This window comes from Chiloscyllium plagiosum, chromosome 25, assembly GCF_004010195.1.
Source record: "Chiloscyllium plagiosum isolate BGI_BamShark_2017 chromosome 25, ASM401019v2, whole genome shotgun sequence".
NCBI classification, from domain to species: domain Eukaryota; kingdom Metazoa; phylum Chordata; class Chondrichthyes; order Orectolobiformes; family Hemiscylliidae; genus Chiloscyllium; species Chiloscyllium plagiosum.
Window position 1 is genome coordinate 33,392,025 of NC_057734.1, and position 24,027 is coordinate 33,416,051.

Below are 24,027 nucleotides of genomic sequence, written 5' to 3' on the forward strand. Positions count from 1 at the left end.
TTATGGAGAGAGGGGGGTTTGAGGACAATGACTTGGAGTTGGACAGATAAGGGTCATTGATCAAAGGGGATCTGTCTTGCTAGATCTAGGTCTATCTGTTCCCAAAATGCTCTTAGTTCTTGTCACAAAGACTTAAGCATTTGTGTCTAATGGCAAAAATCACTTTATGAATGTAGCTGAAATGTGAGGATATGATTCTAGGTGATTCTTAAGGCAGACTTTGATACCACTATCATTCATTCCCTAATGCAGGAAATGGCAATACCAGTGGTTGTGATGGATATTTCGTCTGCTGGCAAAAGTGACAAGGTTCAGACTTGTGGCAGCAATAAACATAGTACCTAAGGTATTGAAGAAACAATGTAGAAACATAAACCTTCAAGTGGGGCATAACTATTGTCGAGAAAATAATTGGCAAAAAATTCTTTAAGGCTTTATGGTTTTCAAACAATCCCAGTATTTTTGAATGTTTGTCAAAATATACCCGATGGAAGCAAAAGCTGTTTCATTGCATACTTTGACTGAAGCAAGTCTCTTCCTCTTGTATACAGGACCAGAGGAGTTAGAAGTTTCAAAACTGAAACTTCAACAGAATTGCTCGATCATTGTCAGATTCAAATAAGTATTGAAAATGCTACCAGTAGTGATTCAAACACTGTCTTGGACTTTACAGTTGTAATGATAACAAAACAGATGTCAAATGCTGTCAATAAATCTGAAATTATTTTTAATCAACCTGTTCAGACAAATTATGATACTCCTCTGGGGACAGGTGGATTTCAATCTGGACCTGCTGACCCAGAGGTATGGACACAACTATTACACCACAAGACCTATGCCAGCTCTTAGTATCAAGTCATCCTCAGACTGCCATCAATTAAAGATCACTGAACTGATGAAATGTTGCCCTAATAATCTATTGGTCTCATTGTAAAAGCCCTCAAAAAGACGATGCATCTTGTTGAATGAGGTGTTACTATGCTATTGATGGCACACTGAGATCATACTTCCTTATAAATAACCTCACTGTTCCTGAAAACTAATTCATGGACTGTCACATTTCTTCATAATTATTAAATACATCACTTTTTAAAGGAATTCTTTTTTAAAAGGAAGTTATGATATTTCTGTTTCTATCTTAATTGTGATGTGGAGGTACCGGTGTTGGACTGGGATGGACAAAATTAAAAATCACACAACATCAGGTGTTTGTGATTTTTAGAACACAGAACATTACATCATAGTACAGGCCCTTCAGCCCTCGATGTTGCGCCAATCTGTGAAACTAATCTGAAGTCCATGTAACCTACAATATTCCATTTTCATCCATATGTCTATCCAATGACTACTTAAATGCCCTTAAAGTTGGCGAGTCTACTACTGTTGCAAGCAGACTATTCCACACCCCTACTACTCTCTGAGTAAAGAAACTATCTCTGACATCTGTCCTATACCTATCACCCCTCAATTTAAAGCTATGTCCTCTTGTGCTAGCCATCACCATCTGAGGAAAAAGGCTCTCACTGTCCAACCAATCTAACCCTCTGATTATCTTATGTATCTCAATTAAGTCACCTCTCAACCTTCTTCTCTAAAATGAAAACAGCCTCACGTCCCTCAGCCTTTCCTCCATACCAGGTGACATCCTATTAAATCTCCTCTGAACCCTTTCCAAAGCTTCCACACCCTTCCTATAATGTGGTGACCAGAACTGCACTCAATACTCCAAGTGTGGCCACAGCAGAGTTTTGTACAGCTGCAGCATGACCTCATAGCTCCGAAACTCAATCACTCTACCAACAAAAGATAACATATCGTATGTCTTCTTAACAACCGTAACAACCTGGGTGGCAACTTTGAGGGATCTATGTGCATGGACACCGAGATCTACTCTACCAAGAATCTTACCATTAGCCCAGTACTCTGCATTCCTGTTACTCCTTCCAAGTGAATCACCTCACACTTTTCCACATTAAACTCCATTTGCCACCTCTCAGCCTAGGTCTGCAGCTTACCTATGTCCTTCTGTAACCTACAACATCCTTTGGCACTATCCACAACTCCACCAACCTCATCCGCAAATTTACTTACTCATCCTTTTACACCCTCATCCAGGTCATTTATAAAAATGACATACAGCAGTGGCCCTAAAACAGGTCCTTGCAGTACACCACTAGTAACTGAAAACTATTTAACTATTAACTATTTTAACTGTGTAAATGCCGATCATTTATTTAACTATTTTTACATAATTGAATTAAATTGAAGGATTTACTGTCTATGTGAATATTTAAACTTGATGACATTTGTACTGTTGGACAGTTGGATATGCTTTGACTTGACACCAAACATCAGGAAAGAGGAATCCCACACTGCAGGGATTACTGATTCTGTGTGCTCAGCTTTTCTCAAGGTCAGTGGACAGCACCACCATGTTTTGTCTTTACTGTGATATGTGGTCTATGTTATTGTCGTTGTAATGTGTCTTGGAATACACCCGATTTTGAATGGGATAGATGACCTAGTAATATGATCTTACTATACCATAAAATTTTATCAAATCATAGTTGCTCCCATTTTTACAGTCTCCTTGCACTTCAGTCACACCATTGAAATTAAAAGGCCTTGTTGTGAGTACTCCCATTTCGTCAGAAATTAGCTGAACCCAGGGTGTACAATTGATGTAAAGAGCTAAGACCCAGTTTCCTCGCATAGTCAAAGATGTGCAGGTGAGGTGGATTGGCCATGCTAAATTGTTCATAGTGTGCAGGCGAGGTGGGTTAGTCACGGGAAATGCAGTGTTACAGAGATAAGTGGGCAGGGGGAGGGGGATGGTGTCTGGGTGGGATGTTTTTCGGTGGGTCGTTTGATCCAATGGCCTACTTCCACACTGTGGGGATTCTATGATTTTTATTATTTTTCCCATCTTTTTCTTTGGGAAGTGAGTGATTGAGAATGAAAAGCTGCAGAAAAATGTTGATCTCCTATCAACTCATGCAATTAGATTGATTCTGGCTCTAGCTCAAGCACAGTGGAAATTGGAGGCTCAAAGTTCAACTTAAATTGAGATTCCAGTGTGTGACTGCTCTCCTAGAAAGAAATGTAGTCCAGTTGTCTCATTGTTAATAGGTAACTTGGCAGGAAAAGCAGAGGAATGTGCAACATTGAGCGAGCCCAAGCTGTCACTGAATTTTAACATTAATATTGAAGGAGGAGGAAAGCTTCAGTTCTCTTGCACAACCTAAATTGTTACAACAACAAATTCAGGTGATAGCCAGGGATATCTGAAAACAGTAACAGCCAAGGACATCCTAGCAAATAAAAAAGATTATCAGGATGGTGATATCTGCACAAAAGAATGCAGAATGATAAGAAATTTAAAAACAATGGCTTTGGTTATGATTTAGCTATGGAGTGTTTAAGGGAAGTAGTTTGAATTCGGAAAACATTTGAGAGGGTTAAATGGTTAAATCTTTCCCCATAGACCCCGGCTTTACAAATGCAGGCACATTGGAAGGTTCCTTATGCTCCCATAATCTGTTATCTTTGGAATTGGAAGATTTGTAAATCTGGATTAAATAATGTAGACTTTGATTCTGTTATTGACGGTGTGAGGTCTGTGAATCCCTCTACACCAAATGATCTTTTACTTTTGGATTTTCTTTGCAGAGAATACTTTTGAATGGAAATGTGCAGTTTCTTCATTATAATATTTGGGGAACATCTAATCTGAAGAATTCCCTTCAAGAAGGATGAAAAGATCCTGCTGAAATAGCCACTTGCTTGTAGCAGGGTAGAAGTGGGTGCTGCAGATGCCTGAGATATGAGTCAAGATTAGAGTGGTGCTGGAAAAGCACAGCAGGTCAAGCAGCATCTAACAGCCGGAAAACCGACATTTTGGGCAAAAGCCCTTAATCAGGACTTGTTTGTAGCAGTCTCCTGGCATTAAAACACAGACAGATTGCTAACTTGGCCAAACAGCAAGGGATGCTGGGTACATTGGTCAAGTAAAAAACACTGAAATCACAAAACCCCACACCAGGCACAGTGCAAACACAGCAGACAGTTACTAATGATATTAACAGAACGTAAAAGGCAACAGCTATATTGGACAAACAAAACCCAACAACTTATCAACTAAACAAAGGAGAGCCTGACAGTAGCATACCATCTAAATGATTGGCTGTTGTTTCAAACTATTAAGAGTCTGAGAGAGAGAGAACATTTAGTAATTGTGTTTCGAATAAAGTGGGACTATTTTGCTTTGCTATCAGCTTGTGTTCATATTCATTTGCCTGCTTTAGTATTGTGGGACACTTGGGCAAATTCATTCATAATATTCTGGTCAGAGTTGTCTAAGTTGTTTTAAAGAGAGACAATAGAACTTAGAACATAGAACAATGCAGCACAGAACAGGCCCTTCGGCCCACGATGTTGTGCCGAACATTTCTCCTAGCTTAAGCACCTATCCATGTACCTATCCAATTGCCGCTTAAAGGTCACCAATGATTCTGACTCTGCCACTCCCACAGGCAGCGCATTCCATGCCCCCACCACTCTCTGGGTAAAGAACCTACCCCTGACATCCCCCCTATACCTTCAACCCTTCACCTTAAATTTATGTCCCCTTGTAACACTCTGTTGTACCCGGGGAAAAAGTCTCTGACTGTCTACTCTGTCTATTCCCAAAGACAATATACTTTTTTTGCAGTACCCTGGATCTCTTAATTTAACAATTCATTTTTGATCATGATCTCTATATCCTGAGTCTTTGTATATCCCTACTTTATAGTGGCTTCAACATTAATACGTAACACACCTTCAGACTGTGATGTGGAGGTGCCAGTGTTGGACTGGGGTGGACAAAGTTAAAAATCAAACAACACCAGGTTATAGTCCAACAGGTTTAATTGGAAGTACAAGCTTTTTGAGCACTGTTAAAGCCCGGAAGACTCAACATTGAGATCCCCAATTTCAAATTACCTCTCTTTCCATCCCACAACTCCCTTCCCATCCCCTCCTCCTCCCTTACATTCCTCTCAGCCACCTACCAGATTCATTCCTCCCATCAACCAACCAGGTTGTACCTTCTAACTGTCTTCACCTATCCCCACTTCACCAGCCTGCCCCCACACACCTTTTATCTGCAGCTCCCCCTACACCCACCCCCAATCCAGAAAAAGGGTTACGCCTGAAACGTCGACTTCTCCAACCCCTGATGCTGCCTGGCTTGCTGTGTTCTCCTAGCCTCCTGCTTGTGTACCTTTGTCAGGTAGCTAGTTGGACAGGATCATAGAACACAGAATTTATAGTAAAAGATCAAAGTGTCATACAATGGATGTGATGTATTGAACAAACTTAGATGCTGTTAAGTCTTTAATCAGTTAGAATGGGTTGTAGGTTTCGATTCATTAATATATAAATCCCAGAACTTCTTCCAAGTCACATTCCTGACATAACTTAAGGTTCTGAAAAAAAGGTGACATCTCAGTTCAGCCAATGCACTAAAGGTGCTAAGTTAGAGTCTGTCTGTATTCCAACCTTGAATCAAACAGGTTCTATTTCCAAAGTAGGAATGTATAAAGTGTCACATGGACCGACTGCCTACAGGTTGTGTGCTTTTTGAACAAAATGATCTTCCCACTAATCTGTAGCAATCATTAACTAAATTACCCGTGGATTTCATTGTTTCTATTGTGCCTTGCTCTTTTAAGAAGTTTCTTTGTTCTTCGATTAAAGTAATTGTCAAAGGCTTTCAGAAACGTCATCAAAAGTTGCAGTTGCTTCTTTGACAACACTGATGAATTATGAGGTCATCAGCCATACACCCAATTTTATATATAAGTATATTAACTTGCTCAACTTCTAATATTGTATCAAATTTAGAAGCTATTCTGTATCTTAAGAATTGTTTTCTCCAAGATAACAAATTCTATGTTTTATCTGGTATATCTGAAATTAAATCTTCCTGATATTATTTCTACTGCTAAATCTTCCTCAAAGGCCTTTATGTCTGCAGTTTTGCAATGCTGATACTGTTTAATGCTGTACTGGAAGCTTTTCCCATGATTTTGCAATTAATGATTCCTACTCTTTGCAACAAATGTGGATGATTCCCAATTTTTCCATGCTTTTTCAAGATGAATCCTGTTCACAACGACCTCATTGAATGAATCCTGTTCACCTAATGGTATTACTGAGTTAATCTCACTGCCTTCTTTTTGTGGTTCCCATTTTAACCCTTACAATGGTACTTAGATTTTATAAAAATACTTATAGAAAACAAAATCACACAGGTACAGGGGCTGGCTCAACTACAAATGTGCTCATTAAAATAAACCTCCTGATGTCTGATACGGAATCACTAAGCTGGTTTAAATAAATCAACACCTCAATTGGTTTTTCCAATTTAAATCTCTCCACGATGTAACATCAGCTTAGATTGCCAGTGTTTGTCCAGGTGCACAACAGGCTTTTGAAGGCAGCGCCTGTGTGAGGGAATGCTGGTGTTTGAGAAGATACCGGCTTGGTGGCAAGTTGTCTGAGAACATCAAATGGCGAGATAGGACACAAGATGAGATAAGACAATGGTAGGTAATTAATGAGGCAAGTTTGGTAAGATATGGCGAAAAAACTCAAGGCCTCATAGCCCTCTAAAAAGCAACCCAAACTGAGCCAGAAAAAACATTAGATACAGCCTACAGTCTATGTCCAAAGAACAGCAAAAAGTATGTCTGAGACTAAAAGGTATCAATTACACATTTCCTGAAAGACCATTAGTAGTCATTCCTGAATTGAATGGGTGCATTGAAAGAATATTGTTCACTCATCAAAGTAAATGTCTTTAATCAATGAGACAGTAATCTAGCAACAATAAACAGATTGTGGTATATTAATCAAAGAAAACCACAATATTTCGTAAAGAATTCCTCTTTTGGAATACTGCATTCTATTTTGGTCTCCTTGCTATAGGAAGGATATTGTTAAAGTTTAAAGGATTCAGAAAAGATTTCCAATGATTTGCCCCAGTTGGAGGTTTTTTTAGGGAGAGGCTGAATAGACTGTGGTTATTTTTGCTGAAACATTGGAGATTGGGGGTAGCCTTATAGAGGTTTATAAAATCATGAAGGGCACAGATAGGATGTTATGGTGTACTGTAGGTGTACTGTACCTTTAAGAAAGTTAAAAGCTACATAAGTACCTGACAGCACAAAGTGTTCTCAACAAGATACAATGTAGCATATGGCCCAGGAGTTAGTGCAGCTGGTTGCCTGGAGACAAAAATAAATTCAAATTCGGCCAATCGGATAAAATTATACCCCAAAATACCAATGTCCAATCAACTATGAATTTAGTATATTGACAATATTAAAAACCAAGGAAACAATCCGATGCTTTGGGGTATAAGACTGGGAAAAATTGAACTGTTGGGAGGAGAACAGCCACAAGACCGACAGATGTGGACTAATAAGTCAGAACTGTGTGAGAGGAACCCATCTAGAGAAGGAATTTGCACAGAGAAAAACAATGACACTGACCTGGAGAGCAAATCTGCAAAGAGAAAATTCAACAGCTGGTTTTGAAATTTGAATTTTTCAGTGAATTTTAATCAGGTGTTTTATCGGTGTTTTCTGGAAGGGAAAGTATAAGATAGGTTAGAGGAAGGAGTTGTAAATAGTTGTGAGTTAATTAGTCTCTGTTTTACTCTAAGAAATAAAGTTGTTAATTTTTACTTTAAATAGTTCTTGGCCTCTCAATTTTCACAGATTACTGCATGGAATAAATCTTTTCTGTGTCGTTGGTTTAAATTAAGCAGAAGAGTTTACCCCATGTCGTAACAAGGGTAAATAGTTAAGGTCTTTTCCCCAGGGTAGGAGAGTCCAAAACTACAGGGCATGGCTTTAAGGTGAGAGGGGAAAGATATAAAAGGGACCTAAGGAGCAACATTTTCACACGGAGGGTGGTGCATGTGTGGAATGAACTGCCAGAGGAAGTGGTGAAGGCTGGTACAATTACAACTTTTAGAAGATATCTGGATGAGTACATGAATAGGAAGGGTTTAGAGAGATATGGGCCAAGTGCTGGCAAATGAGACTAGATTAATTCAGGATATCTGGTCAGCATGGATGAATCGGACTGAAGGGTCTGTGTCTGTGCTGCACATCTCTATGACCCTAATTCACAGTTGTTGGATGTCACATGGTGAAGCATTCACATTTGTTTGAATCTTTTGAGTCTTTAAATAAAGTGTACTTATTTAAGCAGCAAGGGGAGACACAGAAGAAGTCTGAGAAAGGTCTGAAGGCTGCAGCATTGTAGGATCTCCAGGTCTGTTCCATTCCATGTCCATTAAACAGCAAATCAATCCACTGGTAATGAAAATTTGTAACCTGCAGGCAGACAATTACTTCAAACAAATTCTGCAAACAATTTCTGCACATGACATTGGCTGTTGAACTCAGCTACGCTGCGCTACAGATGTGAAGAATACTTTCCATCAATGTTCTTATTCACTACACATGACAACTAAGTGAATTTTGAACCAGTTTTTTTTTCAAGCTTATAAGAATGCACTAAACCTTCCAATTGCTTGTGAGACTGCTTGTGTATGCGATTGCATGAATGGGAACCATAGTGGGATTCTGAGATGAATACTTAACTTGGAAGTGTTGTTGAACAAAGAGACCTTGGAATGCAGTGTCATAGTTCCTTGGAAGTAGAGTCGCAGGTAGACAGGGTAGTGAAGAAGACATTTGGTATGCTTGCCCTTATTGGTCAGAGTATTGAGTATAGGAGTTGGGAGGTCATGTTGTCCTAGGAAGTGTTGCTGAACAAAGAGACCTTGGAGTGCAGGTTCATAGCTCCTTGAAAGTGGAGTTGCAGGTAGATAGGATCGTGAAGAAGGCGTTTGGTATGCTTTCCTTTATTGGTCAGAGTATTGAGTACAGGAGTTGGGAGGTCATGTTACGGCTGTACAGGACATTGGTTAGGCCACTGTTGGAATATTGCGTGCAATTCTGGTCTCCTTCCTATCGGAAAGATGTTGTGAAACTTGAAAGGATTCAGAAAAAATTTACAAGGATGTTGTCTGGGTTGGAGGATTTGAATTACAAGGAGAGACTGAATAGGCTAGGACTGTTTTCCCTGAAGTGTTGGAGGCTGAGGGGTGACCTTATAGCTGCCAAAATCATGAGGCGTGTGGATAAGATAAATAGACAAAGTCTTTTCCCTGGGGTGGGGGAGTCCAGAACTAGATGGCATAGACTCAGGTGAGAGGGGAAAGATATAAAAGAGACCTAAGGGGCAACATTTTCACGCAGATGATAGTGAGTGATTGGCATGAGCTGCCAGAGGAAGTGGTGGAGGCTGGTACTATTGCAACATTTAAAAGGCATCTGGATGGGTATATGAATAAGAAGAAATTGGAGGGATATGGGCCGAGTGGGATTAGATTGGATTGGGATATCTGGTCGGCATAGACGGGTTGGACCAAAGGGCCTGTTTCTGTGCTGTACATTTCTATGACCCCATGACTCTGTAAACAATTTTCCTTGTTTAAAAGCATGAAAAGCCTGCTGCTTGTGATTCTAATCATCCATACATTCAGGAGTTAGGAACAGCCCACACATAGATCTTCCTCTCAAAAATTTACTCATTACAATTAGGTGGGAAGGGAACAGGGATTTCAGCAATTCACCCTGACCTTTTCCATAACTTTAACGGAAAATTCTACTAAGGTAGCTACCACTTCTAAGTGCACTCACTATAATGGCTGCCCTCGATGCATCCTCCAGCATTACCAATCCTTCCAAGGCACGGGTACAGCCATATTTTCCCTATCTTTAAACTTAATTTGGAGTCTTTCCATAATATGGCTTCAATATTCACTTAATTGGAAAACTATTAATTTCTAAATTTAATCTGGAGTTTACATTTCCCCACTGTGTACTTCTGGCAGCATATGCTGGGAAACTGCAGCGCACAATAGTCCATCTATCATATTAATAGATGATGAATCAAGAGCTGTGCAGGTTGTCCCTGATATGACTGCTTAGCAGGCTAAGCTCTGTGCCAGAGTGGCATTATCAGGAAATTTACCATCAGCGGCAACTTAAAGACCCAACAGGAAACATAAAATGGAGAGAAACCTATTTATTCAATCAAGCTTGTGTCCTTCAAACACCACACAGACTGTTCACAATGTTTTCAGTCATCAGATAAAGTTAATGGTTTGGATTTTACTGTGGCAAAACTGTCAGCATTCATTGTGTCAACACTGCACTGAAACTGATCACAACTTTGGGTGTTTGGACACATCAAAAATCCCATAGAAACTCAAAAGATGACGCTGATGAGGCTGTGCTCCTCCAAAGAGTGTACTGTAGAAATTCCTAGACTTCTATCTCACAAACTGAGGAGGATACTACTTATCTAATCTAAACCATGGTAAAAGTCGCACCATGTTGGACGATGTGGTACTGCATTTTTAATAGCATAGAATTTACACAACACGCCCCATAGAGGAACACAGGCTGAATTTCCATGATATTCAACTCTCAAAATTGCTGTCAATCACTGAAGAAACATTTCAATATTGTTAATATCAGCTCCCCTCTTTTTAACATTCGCTCCACTGCTCACTGCCAATATCTTACTTTCTTTATAGTGCATTGATCTCCAGCATCTGCAGTCCTCACTTTCTCCAAAAATGTGAGACAGTTAATTCCAAGGTTTCCTTGAGTGAGAGAGAGTGGGGTTTTATTATCTATTAAACCCAAGAAAAATAAGGAATTGTGATATCAAACATGCACACACAATAGTGTTTTAAAGAAGAAGTGGAAAGAGGGTTCTTTAGTGCAGACAGGGACAATAAAAGTAAATACAGATTCAGCACCTCTTGGGTAGTAAAACTGAAAAAGGTGGGAGCGTAATCCAACAAGATGTATCTTCTACCCTTTTGAGAAGCACTGTATACTTGCCTTTATTGGTCAGTGCATTGAGTATAGCAGTTGTAAGGTCATGTTGTGGCTGTACTGGACATTGGTTCGGCCACTCTTGGAGAATCGCGTGCAATTCTGGTCTCCCTCCTATGGGAAAGATGTTGTGAAACTTGAAAGGGTTCAGAAAAGATTTACAAGGATGTTGCCAGGGTTGGAGGATTTGAGCTATAGGGAGAGGCTGAACAAGCTGGGGCTGTTTTCCCTGGAGCTTCAGAGGCTGATGGGTGAACTTATCGAGGTTTACAAAATTATGAGGGGCATGGATAGGGTAAATAGACTAAGTCTTTTCCGTGGGGTCGGGGAGTCTAGAATGAGAGGGCATAGGTTTAGGGTGAAAGGGGAAAGATTTAAAAGGGACCTAAGGGGCAACATTTTCACATAGAGGGTGGTGTGTGTATGGAATGAGCTGCCAGAGGCAGTGGTGGAGGCTGGTACAATTACAACATTTAAAAGGCATCTGGATGGGTATATGAATAAGAAGGGTTTAGAGCGATATGGGCCATTTGCTGGCACATGGGACTAGATTAATTTAGGATATCTGATCAGCATGGAAGAGTTGGACTGAAGGGTCTGTTTCTGTGCTGAACTACTCTTTGACTCTAATCTCAATTGTTGCGCTCTTTAATGCTCATTTCTGAATGGAGAAAAATGAAATTGGCAGTGCTAAAGGGAAATAGCATGGATCTATTTCCATGTGCTTAGACAGGCCAAATCCACACTCCAAAGAGCCTGTGGAAAATGAAACTACAAAACCTAACATGTTAGCACACCTCAACTACTTTGCATTGATGTCCAATAATGCGTCACACATGCAAACAACTGTATTCTAAAGATGCTCTCCTCATACAGTCACCTTTCACAATAAGGGTAGTTAAAAATTAAAACAATGATACTTGAGGGGCAAAAATACAATCTGCTGTTCAAAATATATTGCATATTAATGTTCAGGAGAAGGGGGGGATTGAGCTATCCGGTTTTAACAACTGCATTGCAGCGGTTGTTGAGGACGAGCAATTGAGACATTGTGCCTTTACCCATTGATGAATGGAGATCAATGTCAACATAAAGTAAATCAATCCAATGTCTTACACAATGCAAGGAGATGACCATTGATGGGCTATGGAGGAAGAGCCTTTACAACTCCACATGGCACAAGGACAGGGTTTCAGACACCACAGGAGCAGCTTGATAAGCCGTCAAAGGCTTAATTCTCTGTGTTACTGACAACATACATCAGACTATAGCTTTATGTTCACACATAAAGCTTTCCATGTCAAATGTTGAATGCAATGGACCCAGTACAAGTCTCACGGTTGACAGGATGAAGATGACAAAGAAAGCAAAGGAAAAGCATCACAGTTCGTACCAGCGTTTCCAAAATAATCAGCGTTTGCACATCGACCAAGAACAGGGTGAGTACTTTGCAAGGATCATCATATGTGAATGAAATGTTAAGAGCCTACATAATGCTGATTCTCTTCCAAAACACAACTCTGTAACAAGATATTGGGTCAGGGTTGGGGGCATGGAGTGGGAGCATATTGGAATCAGAATTAATGTCAGAGCTCATGCTTTGACATTGTTGAACTCAACATTGAGTCCTGAAGGCTGTAAAGTGACAAAGTGGAAAAAAATGAGATGCTTGATTCCTTATGCTTGCACTGAGCTTCACTGGGACACTGTAGCAGGCCAAGAATGGAAACAATATAATCATAACAAGACATTTTGTTAAAATGACAAACGGGCAGTGAGCGAGCCTACAATTGGTCTCACCAATGCAAAGGCCTTTTTAAAATTCATTGACAGGATGAGGGCATTACTAGCTAGGCCAGCATTTAAACGCCCATCCTGAGTTGCCCAGAGGGCAGTTAAGAGTCCACCACACAGCTGTGGGTCTGGAGTCACAGGTAGGCCAGACCAAGTAAGGATGGCAGTTTCCTTCCCTGAAGGATGTTAGGGAACCAGATGGGTTTTTCCCAATAATCGACTATTAGACTTTTAATTCCAGATTTTTTAACTGAATTCAAATTCACCATCGGCCATGGTGGAATTTGAATCCATGTCCCTGGAACATTATGTGATCTGGATTAACAGTCTGGTGATAATACCATTTGGCTATCACGTTCCCATCTTTCAGTGCCCATGTTGCTTTCAGCCCACTTTGCTTTCTATCTCCTTTTTTGGTCTAAGGTTGCTATTAACGTATTGTTCTTTTCCAGACTCTTGGTATTTTTATCATTGTTTCATTCAAGATGAATAATTGTAGACAACCTGTTTTCACAATGTGAAGTTGTTATGCAAGTGTAAGTAAAACAAGGGATGCAAATTTCTCGATACCTCACTGGGTTTCAGGACCAAATGATTAAAATGGTACTTCCAATGAATACAATTTTGTATGTTTCATGTGAGTTTCCTTGACATTTCAGCAGATCCCAGTTGCTATTTTAGCTCAGTAATGTTCTTTTTAAAATCATTTTAACTTTAAATTCAGTTATTAAACTCAAATTATGCAAGTTAAATATTGAAAATCCAATTTTCACTGCAATGGTAATAATGTCCCAGGGGAAAAAAATGTTTATATTTTAAAATGTCAAGTCACTTCATACTGATAAATAAATTTTATCACATATATTGTAAACCATAAATTCTTAAAGAAAGTCTATGTATGTTTAGATTAGCTTCAAACTTATTATCATACATTTATTTTGTATTTGCAAATTGAAATGTAAAGAATTTCAAGTGCTTTTTAAGTTCTCAGTTCGATCTGTGTGAATGCTTCAATATGTTTTCCTATGTATTTGCTGACATTACTGCTGTTACTTGTCAAAGCATCTTCTTGACTTGGCAGCATTAGGAAAGTGGAAAACAACACCACAGAGAGAGCTGTGCCACTGCAAAATTCAAGCCACTTAATTACAGGTAGCATCTTTCAAGGATGGCCTGAAGCCAATCAAATCAGAAATTGCCAGATATTTTTAGTTTAACACTCTGCAAATCTAGCTTCTTTAATTCCAAAGATTACATTCCCAAAGTCCTAACAAGAAGGAATTCCTTTAACATTACTTACGCTGATTTGCTTTTTTCTTTCAGCTTTTCTTACAGCCACAACAGTCAATCAAAGCTGAGATGTGGAGTGAAAGAATATAATGACCACCATCCAAATAGCTCTGGTATAACTCTTTTAGATTCCAGCTATTGCTTGTACATTCATCAGCACACTGGAGGTGGCCATCAATTTGGAGTTCCCATCTTTTCAAACAATTATGTAGGTACTTGCTAGAGCGTCCTTCAGGGCTCATGCCCGAAACATCGATTCTCCTGCTCCTTGGATGTTGCCTGACCTGCTGCGCTTTTCCAGCAACACATTTTCAGCTCTGATCTCCAGCATCTGCAGTCCTCACTTTCTCCTACTATGGATATAGTCAGGTTTTATTTATGAGTTTACATACCTCAAGGTTACTTCAGTCACTGCTTTTCTGTTTTGCACGCACCTGTTGTTCCTGTTTATTGGCTTTTCCATTGGAAGTGGGATTTATGTTGGAAAAGCCAAATTTAGGCCCTTTGGTTCCAAAACTGCTTGAGAATTCACATCCAATTACTCACCAGCAGTATGTCCTGGCAGCCAGGACTCAGGACTAATATCCAGATTGTCCATCCCTTCAAAACGTAACTTTTTGAAAAGAAAGGGAAATGCTAACTGAAGTTCTCAAACAGTCATATAATGTTACCATCACATGATCTCTGTTGACTGGGAATCTTATTATGAACCGTGTGGGCACTGACTCTCTTCTCTCTTCTTTTGTACTTCAAGGCCAAAAGTTGTTGCCTATTCCTAAATGACACTGAGCAGGTAGAGGTGAGCTATCTTCTTGAACTGATTTACATATAAGGTACTATTAGGGATGCAGCAATACAGACAGAATCACACCAACCTCTCACTGCTTCCAAATGTTTCCAAATATTTAGCTATGACATGTACATTACACAAACACAAACATGACACAACCATTGACATTTTGCTTTCTCTTTTCAGAGTAATGTAGCACATCAGTTAATGGGCAGGGTAGAACTGGCAGGGGACAAGAGTCCCTGAGGTTGTGACAGGAAATTTGGTTTTCAGCATCATGAGGTTGATCATTCGGTGTCCGTGACATCCAATATTGCTGAGAACATGGAGGATCATAGAACCATCATAGAATGTCTACAGTATGGAAACATGGCCTTGGGCCCAATAAGTCCACACCGACCCTCCAAAGAGAAATGCACACAGACACATCCTCTCCCCTATTATCCTACATTTACTCCTACAACTATTGCCCTTCCTCCTGCCCTGAGCAGCTGGAATACATACAGTGCCTTGGCTCTGGCTGGTCTCCAAAGAGCAACTGTGGGTCTCACTATTTTCTAAGACTGTTAAATAATTTGCAAACAAGATGCATTTAGAAATTTCCCTCACTCCCTGCCTGGTCCCCTTTCTTCTTTCTGATAGATTATCATTACAAGCAAGGAATCTGTACAATTTGAAGTGGAACTTGGAGGTGGTGGTATACTCCTACATCTACTGCCTTTGTCCATCAAGATAGTCGAGGCTGTAGGTTTGGAAGGTGCTGGTAAAGGACCCTAGGGTGAGCTAGTGACATGCATCGTTGTAGATGGTCTTCACTGCTACCACTGGTGGTGGTAAAGGGACTGAATGTTGAAAGTTGGGTGCGAAACAACAGGATGCTTTGTCCTAGATGGTGTCAAGCTTTGTGACTATTGTTGGAGCTACACTCATCTAGAAAAATGTTCCATCACACTCTTGTTTGCGCTTCATAGTCAGTGGACAGGCATTGGGGAGACAAGAGGTAAGTTATTCACTGCTTAATTCCTAACTTCTGATGCTACTTGCATTGTATTTGTATGGCTCATCCAGTTCTGTTTCTGATCAATTGTAACCCCTAGAATAGTAATACTGGGAGTTTAGTCATATTAGTGGTAATGCTATTGAAATTCAAGAGGTGATGGGTAGAATCTCTCTTGTTGGAGATAGTCATTACCTGGCACTGAGACAACATGAATATTACTTGTCATTTATCAGCCCAAACCTGGATGTTATCCAGGTCTTCCTGCAAATGAAGGGAGGATCATTGATGAAGTAGCTGAAGATTATTTGGCCTAGAATACTACCCTGAAGAACCTCTGCAGTGATGTCATGGGGCTGAGATGATTGACTTTGAACAACCACAACCATCTTTACTCAGTTAATTGACATAAATTGTGACAAGTTCAGCTCAAAAATAATATACATCTTCAGTTTACTAGTCCCTTTGGTGTATTTACAGTGTTATCTTCCCACAAAGACCATAGAACTAATAGTTACATTGTCTGACTTAAATAGCTTTAGTTATTTCCAAATGATATACTTTCCAATTTCAATATCCAGGGTTCAGTGTTGTTCCATTTTATTCATCTTACTTAGGTGTTACACACACGACAACTTTCTTTATCATATGAACATATGATTTGAACATTAATGTAAAACCATAGGTACTATCTTTTGAAAATGTTATGGATTCTAATTTCAAAAAAGGAGCACTTTTGTATCCTTTAGCAATGCTTAGCAGATATTGACATGCCCAGCATAGTTTTGATCTCGTGCCCATCTTGTCTTACCTGGTTGCATGTTATATTCAGACAATGCAGCAGTAGTTACTGATAACCCGATTATGCATGAAATTGATGAATGAACATCCCAGTAACCTTTCACGTATCCTGTGAGGAAGAATATGCACAAGTTCTGATCCAAACTATTTATGATTTGTAAAGCAAATCTTGCTGCTTTATTGAAAGTTTCCTCTATTGGGTGCAAACTCTACATCACTTTTAAAAACAAGAGAATAGGATAAAATGCAATTGAAAAGAGGGAACTGTTTCTTTGATACCCAACTCCCATAAAGAAACAAAGGGCCTTTTACTCAGATTATCTTGATGCTGTTCAGCATTGCTATTCATGGCTGTCATTTCTGGACAAGTATAACTGTTGCCAAGAAAGAAACTCTTTCCCAGCAATGTTGCTAAATGTAACACACTCCATGAAAATAAATATTTAATTTCTGCAGCAATCAGCTTTCCAAAGTGCCTTACCTAAAGTCCTGCCAACCAAGTGGGAAGTTATCCTGACCAGGAGATACCACTCAGATGTCAAAGAATCACAGGGAATAAAGTGAGCTCTTCCCAAAAGGCTCAGAATAATACAAATTATAATGTTGAAGGAGGCCAGTTGACCAAATATACCTGTGCAAGTTCTAGCTGCTAAATTGGAGCCATCTACTTTCACCTCATTTGCTGATCCTCTCACCCATGTCTTATGACCTTTACACTCAACTAATCCAATGCAATGCTGACTTGTCTCCCAGACTACAAACCTGAGATCATCCAAAAACTGCTGCCATCTTTTAATTTACACCAAATCCCCTTCTTCTGCTACGCCATTCCTCACTCCTGGTCAAGTGAATTTAACAATTCAAACTATTATTTTTGTCATCCATTGCATTGCCCCTCCCCAGCTCAGAAATCTCCTTCAGCCTCATAACATTCCAAAATATCTGCACTCCTGTAATTCTGGCCTCTTGTGCAATCTCAATCATAATTATTCCACCACTGGAGATTATGCTTTTCATTGCCTTGGTTCCAAGCTCTGGAATATTCTCCCTTCTCCTCTCTACCTTTCTCCCTTGATATACTTCTTAAAATCTACTCTTTAGCTAAGGTTTTGGTTGCATGACCTAATATATTGTTATGATTCTAGCTGATGTTACTACTGGGCAGGTCAGATCCCAAAATGAAATCTGACTTGATAGATCATATTGTGTTCTTTTTTAATTAATGTCTTTGGCTTTCACTGAAATGTAAGCATAAAATGCTGCAGATTTTTTAACAATAAAATAGAAGTTTATTACACAAAAGGAATAAATAAAACAACCATGCAAACTATGGAAAACATAATTTGAAAGATTCCAAAACACATGGCAAAACAAAATCATGCTATTCTTCAGCGCCATCATTTGTAGGTAATTAAAATCCAGAGAAATCTCCCTTCCCTGCCAACTATAGATTTTGCTGAACTGTCTTTTCTCAGTTCCTGTCCTGTAAGTTATAAGGCATTGTCCTTGAATATTCAAATAACTGAAAGCTTAGACTTTCTCAGTAATTTTCCATAATCTCTCGTGTTCTCACCAAATACAGCTGGTCTGGACATTTCACAAATTACCCAATTCTACCGAGGCAAATTATTTCCTCATTTAGTCTGAACAACCTCCTTTTCTAGGAGACACTATACTTGATTCTGACCACAGTCAGCTCTCCTTCAACTTGAACCCAGAAGCTTTTGAACTAGATTTTAAAACCTTACTCATCCTAAATTCTGCTATAACCAATGGCTTGATGTTTTCTCTCTTCTGCTGTAAAGTCCTCACCATATTAACAAATATCCATTAATACTCCAGGAAGCTTTACAGTCACCTGTTCTCTGACAGTGATTTCCAATCATGTGTTCCAGAAAGACTGACCGAGTTAATTCTTAAAACACTTCGCAAAAATAATCCAACAATCACTTGGCACTAGTTTGAAATACAAACAAAAAAATTAATCTATATATCACACACCTCTCAGCACGATTTGCTCATGTGGCATGGTGTCATACTCCAATTATAATACTCCTTTGAAGTACTTAGGAAAGTATTTCATTACACTAAAAAAGTGCTATATAAATATAAATTGTTGCTGCAGTTATAATTTTTCATCCTTTCCTTACATTCTCTCACATTCTTTATATTTAAACATTCATCCAAAATCCTTTTAAATGTTTTTCTGGTTATTCCCTCAATAGGCATGTAACAAAACTCTCCAACTATAATCACGGTCTGCATCGAGAAAACCTTTCTATCTCTCTCCTACATTTTTCTAATAATCCATAACCTATATCTATGTCACCAATTTATGAATCAATGAGAAAAATCTTTCATTATTTATCCTCTAAAAATCTTTCAAGTGCAAGTTCATAGTTCCTTGAACGTAGAGTTGCCAGTAGACAGGGTAGTGAAGAAGGCGTTTGATGTGTTTGTCTTTATTGGTTAGTGCATTGAGTATAGGAATTGGAAGGTCATATTGCGGCTGTATAAGACATTGGTTAGGCCACTTTTGGAATAGTGTGCAATTCTGCTCTCCCTGTTATAGGAAGGATGTTGTGAAACTTGCAAGGGTTCAGAAAAGATTAACAAGGATGTTGCCAGGGTTGGAGATTTTCAACTATAGGGAGAGGCTGTATAGGCTGGGGCTGTTTTCACTGGAGTGTTGGAGGCTGATGGGTGACTTCATAGAGGTTTATAAACTCATGAGGGGCATGAATAAGTCTTTTCCCTGGGGTGGAGAAGTCCAAAAGTAGAGGGCATAGGTTTAAAGTGAGAGGAGAAAGATTTAAAAGGGGCCAAAGGGACAGTATTTTCATTCAGGTGGTGGTGCTTGTATGCAACAAGCTGCCAGAGAAAGTGGTGGGGAGTGGTACAATTACAGCATTTAAAAGACATCTGGATGAGTACCTGAGTAGGAAACGTTTAGAAGTTTATGGGCTAAGTGTTGACACATGGAACTTGATTAATTTAGGATATCTGGTCAGTATGGACAGGTTGGACCGAAGGGTCTGTTGCTGTGCTATGACACTATGACTCTATTTTGTAAACTTCAGACATTTTCCACTTAACCTCTAGTTCAAGTAGAAATAACCCTGATTCTTCAAACATTTCTTCCTTTTTATAAAACTTGACCCCAGATGTAATACCAATGAGTTTTTCGAATTGCCCATTCATAACTTGAATATCCTTCCGTTCTCAGGACGGTATCCAATATTCCAATATCATTGGTAATTTTGAACATGGTGCACGATGTGGACAGAGTAAGCCAGTATTGCTTGGGAAGATGTTTCAGGACAATATATTCTGACAACAGAATACGGAAAACAAACAGACTTTTAGAAGATTCAATTAAGAATTATTGGTTTTGAGTCCATAAAAAAATAATACTTTTGTTTCTACTGGTTTAGTGAAAGGATAGAAAGAAAATGAGAAATAATATGCAAGTGTTGCTAATTGAATTGAACAAACACTGGCTAGCCACCTATTTTACATCTAGCATGTTATTATTAGAGTAAAACACCCCACTCTCTCCCTTTAACTCCACCTTAACCATGGCTAATCCATCTTGCCTGGACACTATGGGGCAATTTACCATGGTCAATCCATCCAACCTGCACGTCTTCGGACTGTGCAATGAAACCGGAGCACCCGGAGGAAACCCACTCAGACTCAGGAGTAACATGCAAACTTCACACAGTTAGTCGTCTGAGGCTGGAATTGAACCTGGGTCTCTGGCGCAGTGAGGCAGCAGAGCAAATGACTGTGGCACCCTCAGTAACACCACATGCCCACTCCCACTCTCAAGTGAGAGTTTTTTTTGTGAACTGACACAGTCCTTAATGTATGATAACTTACAACTTTATAGCATTAAAATCACTTCCACCAATTCTGTCAAACTAATATGACCCAAAATTGCACGAAATTGAAAGGTCCTAACCAGTGATCACTGTGGCTCATGGGATTGACTTTGTGTTATAGCTCAGCAATATCACTTACAGAAGAATTTAAAGAAACAGCAGATCAGCTGGTTTAATAATAAATGAAGGGCATCATAAACAAACAAGATTAGGTTGAATTTAAGATATTTAAATTATTGAAAAGGTTAGCAGAGACTGCTTTTTGCTGCAGAATGAAATGAGTGGTCTTCCTTCATTTCATTGTATTTTTATGTATCATTGAGGGGATTTTTTAAATTTCAGGCATTCTATGCATTAGAAATGGAAGTAATTTCAAACGTTTACAAAAACCCATCATTTCCTGAAATGAAATTCTTTAAAAAGAAGTGATGTTCCTAATCTGATACGGTCTATTTTGAAAAGTAACTCTTCATGTCTGATGTCCCAAATTGTATGGAACTAAAGAAAACTTATAAAGTGAAAAAGGAAATTAAATTTCCCTCATATTACTTCATGTAACCTAATCCCAAAAACCTGAAAATGATAAAGACAAATAAGTAGTCTCGAAACACTTCCTTTTCAAGTTTAGTACTTTGAAGCTAAATAAAGGCAAGACAAAATTTCCCCCTCACCGGCTATACAGTAAATCCTAATGCTCTATAAACAACACACTGACTGGGAACAAAAAGAAGAGAAAATAAAATGGGTCATCAATCAACTGCTTTAGAGGCATAACTAAAATTACTACAGGAGGAAACATCAAAAGCAACTTTGCAAACTACTGCAGTCTGATATATGACAACTCATATGTATGCTGTCCAGAGAGAAAAAAACACATTCAAGTATTGCGAATCTAAGCTGGGAACCACAAGCTACTTAAAAGCATAACAAGGACAGCCAGAGTGATACCATTTTAAGCGACAGCAAATCATGCTGCAGCCAGGGAGGCAGGAGCTCCTTGAACCCACTTAGAGTTGGAGCCACAAGAGGCAATAAAACTCATTAATGCCATTCCCTCAGTCTGTAGGGAGCCAGTTGTGTCAGTTACAGCAGCTTTCTTTTTCCTTCAACATTTGCTTGTGTGATGTATGCAAGAGCTGAGATTGCAGAAACCAACAGTGGATTGGGAAACGTTCCACAGCTGGGTCAGCCTGGTGCCCCTGGGCTTGCAATTTCGCAACATGAAGATATTTTATGTATTTCTTAAGCCATAATGAAGTAACTTTAAAAACAGACTGGACAACAAGATCTCTCCAAGGTTGACATGAGACATCAGATAGTCTGATGCAGTTAGAGTAGATGGCATGTCAGAAACCTAGTGAGCAGAAAATAGGTATCCTAGAGAGACTGAGGAATATTAACAGGCTGGTGTACAGAGGCAGAATTAAAATTGTTTTTCGTTCAAATTCCCTCATGTAAATTCTACTGCTGCAATGAAAATAGTCTTCTTTGAATTTATTCCCTTTTGTACGAAGGGCAAAGAAAGTTTTTGCTTTGTAAACTAATTAGCGGAATATGAATTCTGTAAATCAATACAAGCCATTTTTGGTTTATTTCATTGCATACAAATACATCAATTCACAGAGATTCACCAATGTAAAGCTTCAAGGGATATGTTTGAAGGCATAGAAGTTTATCTAACTTGTACAGGGAAATAGCTGATTGCAAAATCCTTAAATGCAACTGGTCCAAATCTTTCCATTGTTTATTTAGTACTATGTTTATCTTTCACACTGACACATAAGCAGAGAAATGTGCTGTATCATTCCATCATTATACATGCTCATTACTATTGAAAAGGTTGATTTATCCTCCCACACTAATTAAGCTTCTGTAGGCAGTAATCCGCAGTACTTCAGCTTTTGGTAACCAGAAGACAATTGGTCACTAGGAACTCGGACCTTGGTAGAGACTATAAACCACTTTCATCTTGCATCGAGGTTGATGTATATACCCTAAAACAGGGTCTAAATTAATTATTTTGATGACTGACCTCCAGCAACCACAATCATTTTACTTTGAGCAAGATATGACTTCAACCAGAGGAGAGAGCTCCCCTAATTCCCATTAACTCTAATTTTGCTAGGATGGCTTTGAAGCCACAAACCTTATCAAATGCAGCCAAAGGCCATCGCTCTAACCTTTCATCTGTAATTCAGCTCTTTAAGCTAAGACTGGAATGAGGTCAGGAGCTTAGTGGTTTTGATGGAACCCAAAGTAGCTATCAGTGAACTGGTTATTGCCAACAAATGTTGTTTGATAGCACTATTGCTAATGCCTTCCATTACTTTACTATTGATGGAGAGTAGACGGATTGTGTGTGCGTGTGTGTGTGTGTGTGTGGGGGGGGGGGATGTGCATTGGCAGGATTGGACTTGTCCTGATTTATGGTACAGGACATACACTATTGGGTAGATGCCATTGTAGTGGCTGTACTGAAAGTGATTAGCTAGGAGTGTGGCAAGCAGTAATATTGTTGGAATGTTGTCAGAGCCATTGTGTTTCTAGTATCCGAGTGACTTCAGTCATTTCTTGATATCACATGGAGTGAATCAAATGCATTGAGGACAGGCATCCATAATGCTTGGGACCTCTGGAGGAAGTCATAATGGGTCAACCCCTTAACACTTTTGTTTGAAGATTGCTGCAAATGCTTCGGCCTTTTCATGTGCACTGATCTGTTTGGCACCCCATTATTGAGGAGGAGGAGGAGGAGAACATTTGGGGTGTCTCCTTCTCAAGTGAGTTGTTTAATTGCCCATTCAAACCTGAGTGGGGAAGAACTGTAGACGTTAGACCTGATCTGCTTTTCCATTGGCCATTGAAACCAAGGCAACATCATTTGATAGCAACTGGAGTAGCTTGGGATCCATCTTGAGAGAAACACTGATGATCCTGTATTGTGAGGTCCTGCTGACATTCCTCAGCAATCTAGCATGGAAAGAACACTAACTCTCAAAGATGAAATTGTAAGAAAATACAGAAATGCATGAATGATTGTTTTAAAAAATTCTCAAGGTCAAGGACCAGGCTCGCAGGAAAGTAGTCTGACACAGAACAAACAGCCAAGAGGCGAGTCTGCTCTGACATTCCTCAGCAATCTAGCATGGAAAGAACACTAACTTTCAAAGATGAAATTGTAAGAAAATACAGAAATGCATGAATGATAAAACATCGAACACTTGCACACTCGTAGAAAGGAATGGCATTGATTGCCATTCGAAATAATTATATGTGTTCTCAGCAATAATAATATTGGCATTCAGCTTTCAAAATTCAGATTATTGCATGAGGTTCAACTGGTGGAAGTCACATTATACACTGATTATTTTAAAGGCAAACACTTGGTAAGGAAGCAGTATTGCAATTCATCCAAAAATTGGGAAAAAGCTGCTCAACAGTCCAAAGTGAACTTATGAAGAATCTTGACACTACTGAAAACCCATAGAGCAAGTGTTC

The 24,027-nt window shown here is 39.2% G+C and overlaps 1 long non-coding RNA gene across 1 annotated transcript in view; it reads left to right on the top strand.

Moving 5' to 3' along the window:
* Positions 1–2,359: 2,359 nt before the first annotated feature.
* Positions 2,360–24,027, top strand: part of LOC122562730 — a 124,678-nt gene continuing 103,010 nt past the window's right edge. The window contains exon 1 of the long non-coding RNA XR_006315398.1: positions 2,360–2,413. This is a non-coding gene — a long non-coding RNA (uncharacterized LOC122562730). The remainder of the gene's footprint in view (positions 2,414–24,027) is intronic.